The sequence below is a fragment of the Cricetulus griseus genome, chromosome 2 (assembly GCF_003668045.3).
Source record: "Cricetulus griseus strain 17A/GY chromosome 2, alternate assembly CriGri-PICRH-1.0, whole genome shotgun sequence".
Classification (NCBI taxonomy): Eukaryota; Metazoa; Chordata; class Mammalia; order Rodentia; family Cricetidae; genus Cricetulus; species Cricetulus griseus.
In genome coordinates this window covers 257,285,330-257,295,990 of record NC_048595.1, presented here as the reverse complement: position 1 = coordinate 257,295,990, position 10,661 = coordinate 257,285,330, and positions in this window count along the sequence as shown.

Here is a 10,661-nt window from a genome sequence, read left to right as displayed (position 1 = left end):
CAACCTCCCGGGCATGAGAATGGATCAAATAGCTGGCGCTACCTTCACCAGGCAGAAGTGAGGGGATGGGGAGGTGAATAGGTGAATGATGTGAAATTCACAAAGAATCAATAAAAAGTTTTTTAAAAGATCATGCTGATTTAATTACAAGGTATTAGGGTGAAAATATTATTCTGCCTCTGCCTATTAGTAGAGAGATCTTATATATATATATATATATATTCCTAGCTTTAATAGTATTTAGCTGCATGACACTGAAGCCAAATAGAGCCAATATCCTATTTTTGAGCTATGTGAATGGGAAGGCAATGTACATTATGGAATCTATGCAAATGAACATAAGCCCTTAATTTTTGTATTAAATGCAAATGGTTACAAAATGCAAACAATTACAAAGAAAATTTTATAAGAAAAACTGGGTTTGTAGGAAGCAAACAACTCTAGACTCTCTGTCTAAGGATTTATTGGAAAACCTGGTGTTTATGTTTACTTTGAATAATGAGGTAATGTCAAGCATAAAGGAATACATGTTGAAAATAGAACTCAATGTTTGGATTTAAAATTCATTTTCCAGATGAGGTTAAGCTGATCCAAGAGTGACAGATGAGTTATATACAGACACTGCTAAGACATCATATTTTTGGGAAAAGCAGGCCTAGGGGACAGAAAAGGGGCACAGGCTAATAAATTCATGAAGAAGCTGTTGTTTGGATTCATGAACTCCAGGAGTTGGGAGAGAATTCAGATGCCCTCACCTAAGTGCAAGCCTCACTGTTCTACCCTTCTTAGAAAACTCCCCTGATTCTGCTTGCTGCCCTCTGAAGGGAGCTGCTGCTCCTCAGTTCATCTCCTGTCACTCAGCTGTCACAGAGAGTCCCAGGACAGACTCCAAAACAATACAGAGAAACCCTGTCTCAAAAAACAAAAATAAACAACAACAACGACAACAAAATAAACCAAACAAATGAAAACAAGCCAAAACGTGGGTCTGGGTTGCCTTGACGCTGCCAGGACCTAAGCCTCAGAGAGGGCGCATACAGAGCCCTGGTTGCATTTCACTCACGATTCATGACCTGCTGTTGCTGCTACTACCTGCATTGTGCAGAATGGGTTAGGCTCCGGTACGGGACCGTGACCAAGGACACTGAAGAAGGGGCTGCACCAGGATGAATTCCCAGCCTCTCAACTTCTCCTTCCCATCCACTGGCCACTTGGACTGTTCAAATTAAATACATGAGTTGTTTGTTAGACAAATTGAAGAGGCCAGAGAGAAGATGGAATTCTGGGGACCTGCCTGAGCATAGTGTAGCTGATGTAATAATTTCAATTATAAAAGAATTAGGAGCAGGGCGTTTGTGGCACACGCCTTTAATCCCAGCACTCGGGAGGCAGAGGCAGGCGGATCTCCAGAGCGAGCGCCAGGATAGGCTCCAAAGCTACACAGAGAAACCCTGTCTCGAAAACCAAGTAAATAAATAAATAAATAAATAAATAAATTTAGGATGTTTACTAGAGCTGGCCTAAATCTCAACAAAAACACGGTCCAGACCATACTATCCATCAAAATCATCTTAGTTTTAGAGATTTAAAAATCCATTCGATGACAGCTCCTCAGAAGCAGTTAGTCTGGTGGAGGCAGATGGGAGACGACACCGAGGAAACTGCCGCGCGTGCATCTACGGGCAACCGTCAGGTCTTCTCGGGATATCCCTGCACTCTGCATGGCAGCCAGGTGAAGTTCATCCACTCTAGCGATAATGGTACCCACTTGTACCAAGGTAGCACTGGGATCCCCGGATGCTAAGTAAGCGTTGGAGGCTCTTCCACACTGATTCTTGAGAAGGGCTCTGAGCTGCAAGTTCACATTGCTATCCCCGGAACAAAGCAAACATTGCTCTCCTGCACTGACCCGGGCACTGCAACCTTGGAAAGGGCTCTGAGCAGCGAGTTCACGTTGAGAACCCCAGAGCAAAGTAAATACTGGAAGCTCTTCAGTGCTGACTCAGGAGACTGTGTAACCTTCAGGGGGGAATCTGAGCGGCTGACTCTAAATCAAAGAGGTCCCGGTGACATGAGTTCCTACTTCTTAAACCAAAGCCCTGCTAAGATTCCTCTCAAGACCATCATCTGTACTACCTTGCAGTTTTTGATTGGCACCACTCTCATCCTGGCGGGCTGCCTTCTGCTGACCGGCTACATCAGCCACGTGGGGATCAGCCGGGCCATCGCTGTCCTGATTGTGGGCATCTTGGTCTTTGTGCCAGGGTGTTACCATCTGGTCATCATCTATAGAACCTGCAGAGGCTGCCAGACCTACTCCTACAGTGACCTTCCAGACTGTGAGGACTAGCCCACAACAGCAGGGAAGGGGTCACAGGTGGGACCAAAGTGGCAAGGCATTGGCAGGTGGAAAATTATACCTGGAATTTAAAAATCCTGCAACTTTATAAATGACAAATAAAATTATGAACATAGTTTACAAGTACATTCCAAAAAGTAGCTTGAATTTACAGCTAGCCAAGGGTCAAACTATATCTACTTTTAATCCCCTGACCCTCCTGAAAATACCAGTTAAAATTTCCAAATGGATATTTATAGTCAGAGAACAGCATGAAAACCTAAATCTGTGTGGCAGTGTTGGCCCATCACAACTCTATGTAGAACTGAACATAAATTTAATATTCCTGATTGACAATTTTACTATGTGGCAACTGGAAAAGGCTGGTACCAATTTTGTCATATTATTTTTAAATTTACCATCCTCCACTTAGCTCTACCTTTGCAGTCTATGTATGATTTAGTAAAAGCAAATATCATTGAAGAAAAATAATGCTATTGTTTTGTTGTGCAGGGGCCTTGTGGCTTTTAGAGCCCAACTTACTTAAATTCAAGATGCAATCTTTCTTGGCTATGTAGCCTTGGAAAGACTATACTAACACAGTGAGACAGTTTGGGGCACAATTCCTACTGTGTGAGATCCCAGTAAGCAAAGTATTTTAGAATAGTATCATGAGACAGGAATAGTCAGAGAAAATAAGCTGCTTTCCCCCCTCTCCCCTTGCCACCTGTGGCAGGTGAGAGAGCAAGGCCTGGGGGTAATGAGACTGGGAGAGCTCACCCAACGCCTCACAGGCTGCAGCACACCAGAGGATGGATCCTGCACCTCACCTGGGCAAAACGGTAGAGCTCTCCTTGGTGGTGTGGATGCAAGTGAGCTGACCGTAAGGGCATAAGAGCATAAGGCCCTGCTCCATGCTCTCTATTACATTGGGTGAGCTAGCCAGGGCAGTGCTGGAGAACTCAGCTTGGTGGTGACAATGAGGAAAAGCTGGCACGCTGGCCAACCCAGTTACCACCCAGGCCCAGAACCAGGGTTAAGTTGGCCCCAACATTCACCTGGATCTGCTGGAGCATGTGAAAGGCCAGACCTGCAGATCCAATACTACAGGATCTCTATGACACAAGGCAACAATAGGACATCCAAGACAAGTCTGCAGTGTGTTGTGTGATATTTTGTTTGTGTTCTAACAAATAAATCTTGTCTAGTGATCAGATGGTGGAGCTAGCCACTAGTTAACTAAAGAAGCTGGGCAGTAGTGGCACACACCTTTAATCCCAGCACTCAGGAGGTGGAGACAGGAAAGGGTAAAATGGGGTGTAGACAGGATCTCAGGTTTTTGGACTGAGGAATGAGAAAGGAAAGAAGAATTGATGACTGTTCCCAGTTCTCTGATCTTCCAGGTTTTACCTCAATACCTGACTCCTGGTTTTATTGATATGATTAATTAGGATCACATTTCATCAGTGAGCACCCAGTATTCAGGGTATAGCAAAAGCCAAGGGCCTCAAACCAGACCAATGACTTATTGCAATGAACATTTACAAGTAAAGATGTATGGACTAAAGGGTATACTATGTGACTCACTGTGTCACACAACAGTTTAATAAGAAGGAAGAGGCTCTTGTGTTTGTTCCATTTCCAGAAATCAATGCAAAGCTTCCTGTCCTGGGAGTTATCATTAAGTGCAGGAGCTTATAAATGAAGGGGAAAGTGATGGATATTGTTTGAGAACAATCAGATTTTGCTAAATTAACAAAGATAATACAATGTGTAATTTGTGCTTTCATGGTAATGATAATCCCCTCTTAGAAACCACAGAAGATACAGAAGTCTATGGGAAAAGTGAGCTTTAAAAAGACCAACATGCCTTCAACATGAATCACTAAAATTATAATGGACTTGGGTATATAAAAATAGTGTCTTTTGGACAGAAAAGACTATTAAATTTATGGAGCTTTAATGGAATATACCTTACATAAATGGACAAGGACAGAAATTATATGGTTACCTCACTAGATTCAGAAAAAGCTATTTTAAAAATCCAGCTTCCCTTCACAAAGAAACTAGAAATGGAGGGAAAGTTAAACACGACAAGCCTGCAGCCACTAATGTGCTAAGTGGTAAATAACTGAAATACTTCCCTACAATCAGGAACAAGGCAAGGTGGCCATTTTTTCCACTCTCACTCAATATGGTGCTTGAACCTTTAGCTAGACCAGGAAGAGGGGGAATGGAAATAAAGGGGATCCAAATAGAAAAAAATATCAAGATATCCTTTCCGAGAGATAAGGCTCTCTTGATTTCAATCACAAACATACTGAGAAAGAAATTAGAAAAACAATTCCATTCAAAATTGCCTCAAGGAAAAATTAAAAAAAAAAAAAATCCAAGGACTGGGAATAAGCCTAACCAACTGTTCATTTGCCTTGTGTTTCTGTGTGAGCAAAATGACTAACAAACAGCTCCTTGTGAGAGCATACACTTCCCAGTCACAGTCCACCCTTGAGGGAGGGCAGGGCAGGAAGTCATTAGGGACTGAAGCAGAAACCATGGAGAAATTTCAGTTCCTGGTACACTCTCTGTCTCATGCTCATCTAATTTTCTGATACCATTTAGAGATGGTGTCACACGCAGTGAGCTGGGCCCTTCTGCATCAACCATTCATCAAGACAGTCTCTGGTAGACATGGCCACAGTGGTCTGATGGAGACAACCCTTCAGTTGAGTTTCTCTCTTCCAGGTGGCTCTAGGTTGTGTCAAACTGATAATGAAAACTAACCAGTTGCCTTACTGATGTGACCAAAAGCAACTTTGGGAAGATAGGGTTTAATCAACTTACACTTCCATATCAAAGATATTGCTGAGGGAAATCAGGACAGGGATCTTGAGCCAAGAGCTGATGTAGAGTCATTGATGGATGCTGCTTACTGGCTTGCTTTTCATGGTTTGCTTAGACTACAGATTCAGTTCAGTATCCCGTTAAAACCCCAGAGTCACTCTTCATGACAATTTTAGTTCTTATAGGCTTTACTTCTATCAGAAAAGAAAATGTTGGAGTGGGGTGGGGAAGTGGGAGAGGGAGAGGGAAAGAATACCAGTCTTCTCTAGGGATAAACTCCCTGATAGACTAGGCAACCCTAAGGGGTCAGCCCTAAACACATACATCCAATACTAGATAATTTCATTGGGTAGTGTTATTAAGCCTATATGTGTGTATGAGAGAGAGGTGATCATAATTTATAAGAAGCCATAGATTTAAGGATTGGAGGGACACTGGAAAATTAGAGGGAGGAGAGTGAGTGGAAGGATGATGTACAGTACATGAATTTATAAACAAAATAAAATTTCAAAACATCTTAAAATGCACATGACAGCACAAAAGACCCTAGATAGCAAAAGCAACTCTGAGAAAAATGCTGGAATTATCACCATATTTAATTTCAAGTTATACAACAGAGCCATAGTAACAAAAGTATCTGAGGCTGTAGACACAGCTCAGCATCTAAGAACACTTATTGCTCCTTCAGAGGCCCGGAGCTCACTTGCCAGCACTCACGTCAGGCATAAGCCACTTGTAACTCTAGCTCCAGGGAATTCAATACATCTTCTGGCCTCCTCAGGCACCCACACCCATGTTTATATGCACACATACAGACACACATACAAACACAACAAATAAATAAATAAGATCTTTAAAAAACAAAAAAACAAACAGCATGATGCTAGTATAAAAACAGACAAAAAAAATCAATGGAATGAAATACAAGCCAGAAATAAACTCAAGCAGTTATGGCCACCGGACTTTTGAAAAAAGATTAATTCCCAGTGTACCAAAGGTCTTAAAGTAAAACATGAAACTCTAAAATTGATATGGGAAAAAGTAAGGAAAATACTTCAAGATATTGGCATAGGCAAATCCTTTCTGAATAGGACCCCAGCTGCTCAGAATGCAGCACCTGTAACAGATGGGACCTGATGACACTTAAAAGCTTCCTTACAGCAAAGGAAACAACTGAGTCTTCACAGTTGACAGCCTACAGAATGGGACAAAGTCTTTACACCAAACAGAGGATTCATTTCTGGAATAATCTAAGATCTCAATAACAAGAAAGTGAACAACACAATCAATACACGGGGTTGGTGAAATGAACAGAACAGTCTTAGAAGTTCAAGGACAGGAGGCTGGAGAGATGGACCAGTGGTTAACAGCACTTCTTGTGGGTCAGTAGTTAATAGTACTTCCTGTTCTAACATAGGACATGGATTCAGTTCCTAGCACCCATGTGGGGCAACTTACAACCGCCCATCACTCCAGCTCCAGGAAATCTGATACCTTCTTTCTATCTTCTATCAATGCCAGCACACATATGACACACACACATACACACATAGATACACACATACACACAACAATAGACATAAAATAAAAATAAATTTTAAACGATGACACACAACTGGCCAATAGAATTTTTTAAAATGTTTGGTCTCATTGGCCATGAGAAAATTGCAAACTAAAAGTATATTGAGAGCCTACTTCTCTCTGTTCAGAATGGCAGTCAGCAGAAAAATAAATAACAAATGCTGGTGAGAACATGGACAAGAGGGAACCCTTGGATACACTACCATTGGATATTTAAAATAGCCCGACCATCATAGAAATCAATATTGTGGGTCAGAGAAAGGGAGATGAAAGAAAGTAAACCTGAAAATGAGATACCAAATGACCCAACTATACTACTTGTTTGTTTGTTTGTTTGTTTCTTCTTTTTATCGAGACAGGGTTTCTCTGTGTAGCTTTGGAACCTATTCTGGCACTCACTCTGTAAACCAGCCTGGTCTCAAACTTACAGAGATCCATCTGCCTCTGCCTCCCAAGTGCTGGGATAAAAGGCATGTGCCACCAACACCCGGCTCTGTTTTTTGTTTTTTTGTGGTGACACACACCTTTAATTTCATCACTTCAGAGGTAAAAGCTAGTAGATGTCTGTGAGTTGAAGACCAGCACGGTCTACAGAGAGAGTTCCAGGACAGCCAGGGCTACACAGAGAGACTCTGTCTCAAAAAAACTACAACAAAAATTCTTTTTAATTTATTGACAATATGTATCCTGAAAGTGATAGTCATTTCTTTACTGCAGACAAACAATGGGGCAACTTCTTTTTGATATTTTTGTACATGACAAAGTTGTTTAAATTGAATGGAAATTAAAATAGAGATACTAAATAGTATAAGCGGCAAACATCAACATTTTTCACTGTCTCTTACCCCCAAAACTTCAGCGAGTGGTCCTGAGACAGGCTGACAATATTGTCTACTGTCTTTTATCATGCTCCAAAAAGCAATGATTATCTTGGAAGAGTTTCAAAAGCAATTGAGAAAACCCCTTACGTCAAGTTACATTTCAGACAAGACAAATTAGATGTATGGGGAAAGTGCTCAAGAAATAATGAATCTGTACACAATTTGTAATTGCTCCTGCAAAAAACCCCTCCCAACATAAAAGGGCTTGTTAACCTGCTACTGGAAACTCAGTCATGGATTTTTTTCTCTTTCATTAAAAATGCAAATGTCTTATGAAATGGAGCCCAGAGCATTTCTTAAATGTTCAAAATGTAATTCAATATTGCTTATTACATTTCTGGGTTCTTCATGGCATCACAAGCTGCGTTGTAAATGGTAAATGCTCAGCTAGCAAGTCTGCAGTGAAAAATGGCTGATTTGACTGGTGAAAGCATGCCCGAAAGAGCTGCTCCAGGCCAGAATGCAGGGTCAGGGTTAACACAAATGCTACAAAAAGATGGCAATTCAAGAGGTATTTTAGTAGTTAAGTGTCCCTGCGATGGCTTTGAGTTCTCTCCTTTATGCATTAAAGATAGATATGTGTTCTTCAGTCTTCATGACCCTATTTTGGTAACTATCCAGAAATGAAGGCTCCATAAATTGTGGATAATGAGCCTAGGGAGGCAGGAATTGGAGAGGATATCGGATGCTGGGGTTGCTTCTGAAGATCTGTCATCTCTAAAGAGTGCTTTGATCTCAATGCTGGGACATTCAAATGTGATAACCTTCCCTTACACGATGTTATTTTCCCTGTAAGTAAAATACTAATTATAACTCTTCCAGAGTTTAAGTTGATTTTCTAATTTTTAAAACAGTTATTGTGGCACTATTCACAGTCACTGCACTGTTACCATGCGGTGATATATATACTGTTTGTGATTTATTAAAGCCACTGAGAATCAAAATAGAAAAGCAGCCATACTAGTTAGCCATAGAAGCCTGGCACACATCTTTAATTCCAGGACTCAGGAGACAAAGGCAGATGGATCTCTCTGAGCTCAAGCCCAGCCAGAGTTGAAGGATACACAAGATTGAATCAGAGCTCATGCCTTTAATCCCAGGATTCGAGAGATATAAAAGGCAGAGGCATTCAGTCTGAGAGTTAGTTTCTAGCCAGGTTGAGGGGAGCACAGCAGTCTGAGTGAATCTGAGGAGCAGTGAAGTTGGGTGCAGTCTGAGGATCCCCCCTTTGGTCTGAGCTAAGGAAGAGTAAGACCTTGTGACTCACTGCTTTGCTTCTGATCTTCAGCTTGAAGCTTGAACCCCAATATCAGTCTCTGGCTCTCTTATTCATTCTGCTCCAGAACCAACTTAGATTTCAAACAACAAAGACATGAAACAAAGAATTTTTTCAGCTTTAAAAAAGAATAAAGCCATGCCACTATCAGGAAAAATTAATAATATATTAAACTAATCAAGTCAGTGTCAGTGTAGAGCAAAGGGGTGGAGGAGAAGGCCAGTGGGCATGGGCAGAATATACTTAATGTATATTGCAAGTCTATATGTAAATGGTCTCATGTAACCCTGCATAATAAAATAGACATAAAAAGGAACATCTTCCCAGGACCATTGGCCATAATGTCGTAATTTTCTCTAGAGGTTTTCTTTCATTATTTTATCCTTCAACACTAAACCAAAGAAAAATGATAGTCTTTTAGAAAATTTGAGGACTGTATATGAATTCAAGACTAAAATGAACTAGGGGAATATCCGAAGAGATAAAATCCAGTGGAAAATTTTAAAAGTAAAATGAAGAGCATTGCATAAGATATTTCAAAACAATAATATAGGGCTAAGAAGATTAATCACAGGGATGGTTTCAGAATGAAAGACAGATGTCCACCATTACTTTTGTGTAAGGTGATTATCTTATTTACTTCTGTTGCTTCTGTGGAAAAGAAAATACCCAAGCAAAAGCAACTTAAGAGAGAAAGGGTTCATTTGGCTCCCAGTTTCAGACTACGTCCATAAAACTGTGGAGTTAGTCTCAGGCCTCACGTTGCTGACCACACAGTACCTGCAGCCAAGAAGCAGAGATGAGAGATGGTGAATGCTTCTGCTCAGTGTATTCTCTTCTCCTTGTACAGTCCAGGGTCTTAGTGGAGGGAATGGTGCCCCACACAGTGACCAGTATATGGTGGTGTTATGCCCAGTTCTCAGAACTCCAAAAATCCACCACCGAGGAAGCGACACACCAAATGTAAAAACAAAGGTTCCTTTTTATTACAAACTGCAGCTCCGATTCTGCTTATTGGGGAACAAGCAGAATGCTGCTTTTTGGCTGAGGGGGTTTTTAAAAGGAAAATTCAAAAGACTGGATGTCTTGAGATTACAGAGCTTTTACAGTTACATAGGATGGAACAATAACTATGTTCAGGCAGGAAATAAGTTTGTTAATTATCTCCTGAGCCAGGGACTTTTACTAACGACCTGGAATTGACAGCTATCTGATCTTCTTTAGGACAGATGTTGACACAACTGGGGGTGTTAACTGTTCCCAGACCTCTGTACCTAATTCTTTGTTTAGCCTTATCTGTCAGGCTGTCTTTTGGAAACTCAGAGAGACTTAAGAGTTTTTTCTTTTTTTCTTTGGGCTTTTGGAGTCTGAGTTATTAGGCTTTTATTAATCTTTCCATTTCAGTAGCACTTCACTGACAACTTGTAGAGCCAAAACCTTTTATGTGAGTTTAATGCATATGGCAGCAGTGGGAAGCAGATGCACAGTCCAGAGGCAATGAAGACAAAACAGGATGATTCAGAATTGGCTTCAATGCAGTGGGGTTAAAAACAAAGTTTACAAAACAAACACACAAAAAGAACAACAACAACAAAAACAAAATGATCCCATGCTTCAGGTCTCCTTCACACCATAGAATCTTTATGAAGGGAACCTATGGCTCAGGCACACAGTACCACATGCAGCTAGCCAAACACAGCTGACTGGAGTATTGCAGGCACATTTAGAGGAATGTGGGGTGGGG